Below are 5,415 nucleotides of genomic sequence, written 5' to 3' on the forward strand. Positions count from 1 at the left end.
TCTTCCCCCAGCCTGTACTGATACCAGGGGTTACCCCGACCCAGGTGCAGGACCTTGCCCTTGGCCTTGTAGAACCTCATGAGGTTCACACATGCCCACCTCTCTAGCATCATCCTTTAAATCTTTCTTTGAAGTCACCCTCTCCTGCAAAGCATCAAGAACATACAAACCACAGGGTTCAATACATAGTGAGTGTTACGTACCCAACTACTCATACCTGATCGTTACCTTGTCTTTCCCACGCACATTCATTGCCTCTACTTATTAATCCTCATGACTTGCTTTGATGATACCTGCTTCAGAAATTTAAGTCTCTATGAAGTAAGTATATGCATAGTTGTACATATAGTTATATCAACAAGTATGCCAAGACACACGAAGGGAGACTTTTGAGCCTGCAAAAATGGTAGGTTGATTTGAGAAACGTCCTGAAGGTAGAGAAGGCAATGGCCACCAAAGACACAGTGATGAGACTCCCTACAGATACGCTGCAACTTTTGCATCTTTCTTTGCAACCTCATTAGATATCCTAACAAAAAGCAGCAATCTCAAACATCAGTGGCCACAGAGGATTCAGAAGATTCAAGACTTGTCAGGTTTAAAGCTAAATCTAGGTAAGCTGCAGCAACAACAAGAGCGATCATTGCAGTGATCATTGTTCTTCTGATACTCTTCTCCAACATTAAAGACATCAACAACATCAACGTCTCCCTTGGGGACTTCTAGATCAACGGATTAAGTCTTAGTTTGCTTGCTATAAACAGGAAATTAATGTACTACTCAAGGAAAAAAGCAGAGTGAGCCACGTAAGGAACACTGCTTGTTTGAAAACCCTCTTGATGATTTAGATCAAGCCTTCCAATACAGACATCCACAATTTCAAGGCCAACACACGTTGCTTGTTCTCATATTGGAGAGTCTACCCTACAGAACATCAGCACCTGACAAGGCAACAGGTCTATTGGTACCCAGGCCAGGGGGGAAACTATTTTAATCTGCTGTAAAGCTAAGGGGCATTTGTTATTATGACATAGTCATAAACCATTTTGAATCAATTATGGTTTCAACTGCAAAATGCATTTGTATGGTTTCCACCGCAAAAATGTATGTCTATGGTTTCCATAGGGATGAGAGGCTGGGAATGTATGACTCCTTAACAAAGGTAACAAACGAGCTTCACCACTGTATTTTTGAATCCCTGCCAAAGACATTGGTCTCGTCGTGCCAGAAAGTACTCAAATACGCCACACTGTTGCATCACATTGATGCACATTGTACAGAAGAGCCTGATTTCCCAAAGTCCTCGTCGGAACTTCTATTTGTACCGGTTTGGGGAATACAGTGAAGAAGAATAGCCTGCTGTTCTTCTTTGGAAAGTAAGTATTGGCAGTAAAGCACCCCGAATTTTTAAGCTGTTAGTCCAGCTGGGGACCGATAGCCAGGTTTTATCAACTTGCAGAGGGTAAAGCATCCAAATCTACATTTAGTTGTAACCCCATATCATGTAGGTCCCCATGAATTGCCAAGAATATTATTGTGTTGGCTTAAATCCACCCAAAACACATGTATGAAACTGCACAAGAGGTGCAAGAGTAAGCCTCAGATCCCATCAGTTTTCTTGGCAACACATCTTTATGGAAATCAGTATGTTTTGTGCAGAGTACATTGTATGATCACAGACATTTAATGACGCAAGCAGTAAAATAAAATACAAATGAACAGCAGAATAAGTAAGGCGACGGCACACTTTTTAAAAGTTGCATTCCTTCCATTTCACATTATAGGTAGTTATATCATGGGAGAGGAGGGGGGGAAACAAAAAAAAAAAAAAAAAAAAAAAAAAAAAAGAAAGGAGAGGAGAAGAGAGGGAAATGTGATCCTGCACTAACCATGTGAAAGCCCACATCTTGTAAAACTGTGAGACATAGGCTAATTGAGTTTCAGGGGACACCCCTTTCAAATCTCATCACCGAAATACACCTTATGGGTTTTGAATAGTTACAGCACAGGCATTTCACACTTGTGTTCCCACTGCCGGGAGTAACATTCCATTTCACTGTATGACAGACAAAACAGATTAAGGAGTTTTCATGTAAATAAAAGTTAGAAGAATTAGTTGGGAACCCAGCAACTGATAACAAGCACGGGTATGCTACCAGCAATACAGGGCTGAGAGAGAGAGAACGAATTTATACCTGCTGCACAACTCAACCCTTCCTCCGTCTTCCAGTTGGAAAGTCTCCATGTACTTTCCTTTATCCCAGGCAAGGGAATCCACGAGCCATGGCTAAGGCTTGCAGAACACCTTCGTAGGTTCGACTTGCACCAAATCCTGCACCTCATACTCCCTCCCATGAGTCAGCAGCAAACCTCAGACCCTCCAAGGCCACTCCGGTCACTGCTGACACTGGGACACAAAAACTCTCCCTCTGCCACAAGCAGGATTAATGCTACTTTTAAGAGTCTCTGTTTGTTAATTCATGCTATAGTTGTCTTTTTCACACGGCCTTTCTCGGATCCACTAACAGGAGAATTAGTTTCTATTTCTGCTGTAGGGCACTTGAAACAATTCTGTTGCTGTTTGGATTTCCAGACTCAGGGAAAAAATTACCACTCTATTGGTTATGATGCTATAATTCAGTTTAATCCCAAACTGGAGCAACAGCTTAACCAGACTGAAACATAGCAGATAACCAGGATATTAGATTATTTACTCTTTCGGTCACGCTCAAGAGTTATCTAGCACCTTGAGATCAGAGCTGCGCTCAGAGAGCTTCTGTTAGGGTTAACACAATCTGCAAGTCTCTGAGCCCCATGTTTCAGGGCTTCACACAAATTCCTCAGTCCTGGCCAAATCCACCTGCCTTCAAATGCTCAGCAATGCAGGAAAACATCAGAGATCATAGGCAGAAACAGTCATGTCCCTACATGCTCTCCTTATTAACAATACTTCCTATGACAAGTCTAGCACAGGAAAACTGGTGCCCAGACGACCGCAGGGAAATGGCAGCAAGAGGAATGAGGCAGAGGGTCCCCCATTTCTGCAGCCACCACCACAGCAGGCAGAGCTTCGAGCAGCAGAGTCTGCAGATTTCTTACTGCACCCGTTAGATGTGAAGGACCAGGCAGACCTTCCTGCTCCAAGAGACCCTCCCCCCACTTTGAGGAGCTGCAGGTAAAGAGCTTTACAAATCTTCGGGGCTATAGCAGAGTTGCTCTCTTCTACGATGAAAAAGCATTGCAAACTGTGGCAATAATATTAGGCACTCGAGTTTGAGCACAAGTCAGGGATACAGGATACAAAAGCACTCAAATACGTCCTGATCAGAGGTTTAAAGCAATTGGCGCAGGAACAGATGACACATTCGTACACTCAAAAAAACCAAGGTCCAACTAGATCCTTGCCATAAAAAGCCAACGCCTCCGAGCAAAAACACAGAGCAGACACGACAGCCCGACATGACGACGGTCTGCACGCCCTCCTCACTCAGTACACCCTCCAGCAGACTTCGCGTGACCCACTGCCACAGGCATACCCCCTTGCCCTCGGCTCCTGCCAGCTTGTGGGAAGCAGGAAGGACCTGGTATTATCCTCTAGGTGCCCATCCCTGACCCTCTCCGTTGGAGAAAGCGGGTGTCTTCAACAACCCTCCCAAATCCAAAGGCAGGGTTCTCCTTCCAGCTGCCAGGCACCAGTCCAGGCTGCACAGCACAGGCACTACCTGCAGCCTTCCCAGCCATCAACACGACGTTGACGCCGTCTCTCCATTTCACAACTGCTTAAGCACTCTTTAAGTTTTACTTTTTCATTCCTCCAAGTTTTCCAAGCTGAAGCACGAGGCTAACAAGCTCACATTTGGCATCAGGACATTTTGTTACAGAGCACCACCACTGCCGACTGCCATAGACCCTCATCAGTTGGCACAGGCGCTGAAATCACAGGGCCAACAACACCCTAGGGCTACGCAAGTACCCACACAGGTATCAGGCTACAGCCACATGCTAAACTCCTGTATTTAGCCAATACATCAGCACGTGGACGTTGGAAATAAGGACCAGTTTCCAGAGAAGCTTTCTGCCAAATTTAATGATAACCTCCAAAACCTGTAACAGAAAGCTTTAATTCCTTTTTTTTAAGGCCCACACAACAACTCACTGTTACTATGTATACACAGAATAAAAGCCTTTACTGTTGTGTTAGCCAACTGGAGATCAGATACCAGAGCAGATTTGTCTAAGGTCAGTGTGAAAGGATTGAGTAGAGCTTTTTTGGTTTTCCCATTACAAGAGAATTTGTCTAAATTCAGCCTCCATAATTCGCCTAAAGTCATGCTGCTTTGGCTTGTAGATTTATGAAGAGAGGGAAATATCCTTCCCTTTACTGCTTCCCTTTAGGTTTTATTCAGCTTCACAGAACTTGACTGTTGTACCTAAGTGTTTAAGACACAATTCTTAACCTTTAATAACATTAGCAAGGTAAGAGGCGACTTTTCAAAAGAAGCATCAGCAAACGCTTGCCACCCTCCACTCCAGGCCCAGAAGTACTATGGCCACTTCACACACGGGGAAGCCAGAGGCATGGAAACACGAGCCCGAAAACCCAGGTTCAGACCTTCGGTCTTCATGGGACAAAGCCGAGACTACCCTGACAGATATACGCAAAAGACTCTAGATATTATAAGTACATCTGTGAATCAGATTATATCAGCAAGTAAAAAGGATCTGATTGACGTAAACCTGTGGCCGAAGGATGCACGCAATAAGGGGGAAAAAGAAGTAGGAGATTTTCTTTTTTCTGGGCAAGTCATACCTCGACGTCTCGGTACTGCTGCATATAAGGACAGGCAATACCAGGGAATACACACACACTCTCCCAAGAGTATGTGGGCATTAGAATGGTTTTGGAGACAAACACCCTGCACACACGGGATGAATCCACATTTTCAGCCGCATTCCCCAACCTCCATTTTAAAGTTGCACATTTGCCAAGAAACTACATGCAGGGCTCCAGACTCTCCCCGCACGGTCAGAAACCACACCGCTGCCTGCAAACGCAACTCGGCACATCCAGCCCAGGCGGCACGGCAGCCTGCAGAGCCCAAGGGCTGGCCTTGCCGCGCCAGGCAGGGCGAGGGGGAGACCGTACCTTGCTGGGCATCTTGGCCGGGCCCATCCTCGCCACCTGCGGTCCAGGCGCTCAGCCGGTGGGGAGGGCCTCCGGATCCTTCCAGCCTCCGCCGACGCCCGGCAGATCTGCAAGTTTCTTATTTATTTATTTGAGGAGGTGGAAAAATCCGGGACCTGGGGAAAGAAAGGGCTGTCAGCAGAGCGGGGGGGCTCAGCCCACGCAACCCCGGCTCCCCCACGCCCCCCTTTACCTCCATCCCACCCCGCGCTGGGCCGGGCCCGGCCGGC

At 46.2% G+C, this 5,415-nt stretch overlaps 1 protein-coding gene across 3 annotated transcripts in view; it reads right to left on the reverse strand.

The window, feature by feature from the left end:
* The window catches only part of KANSL1 (KAT8 regulatory NSL complex subunit 1), a 99,224-nt gene extending 93,923 nt beyond the window's left edge, over positions 1-5,301 (reverse strand). For all 3 annotated transcript variants that reach the window (XM_035895131.1, XM_035895132.1, XM_009639650.2), the window contains exon 1: positions 5,147-5,301. The gene's annotated coding sequence lies outside the window, so the exon portion shown is untranslated. The remainder of the gene's footprint in view (positions 1-5,146) is intronic.
* Between the last annotated feature and the right edge of the window lie 114 nt (positions 5,302-5,415).

This window comes from Egretta garzetta, unplaced genomic scaffold (genome assembly GCF_000687185.1).
Source record: "Egretta garzetta isolate BGI_Z169 unplaced genomic scaffold, ASM68718v1 scaffold385, whole genome shotgun sequence".
NCBI classification, from domain to species: domain Eukaryota; kingdom Metazoa; phylum Chordata; class Aves; order Pelecaniformes; family Ardeidae; genus Egretta; species Egretta garzetta.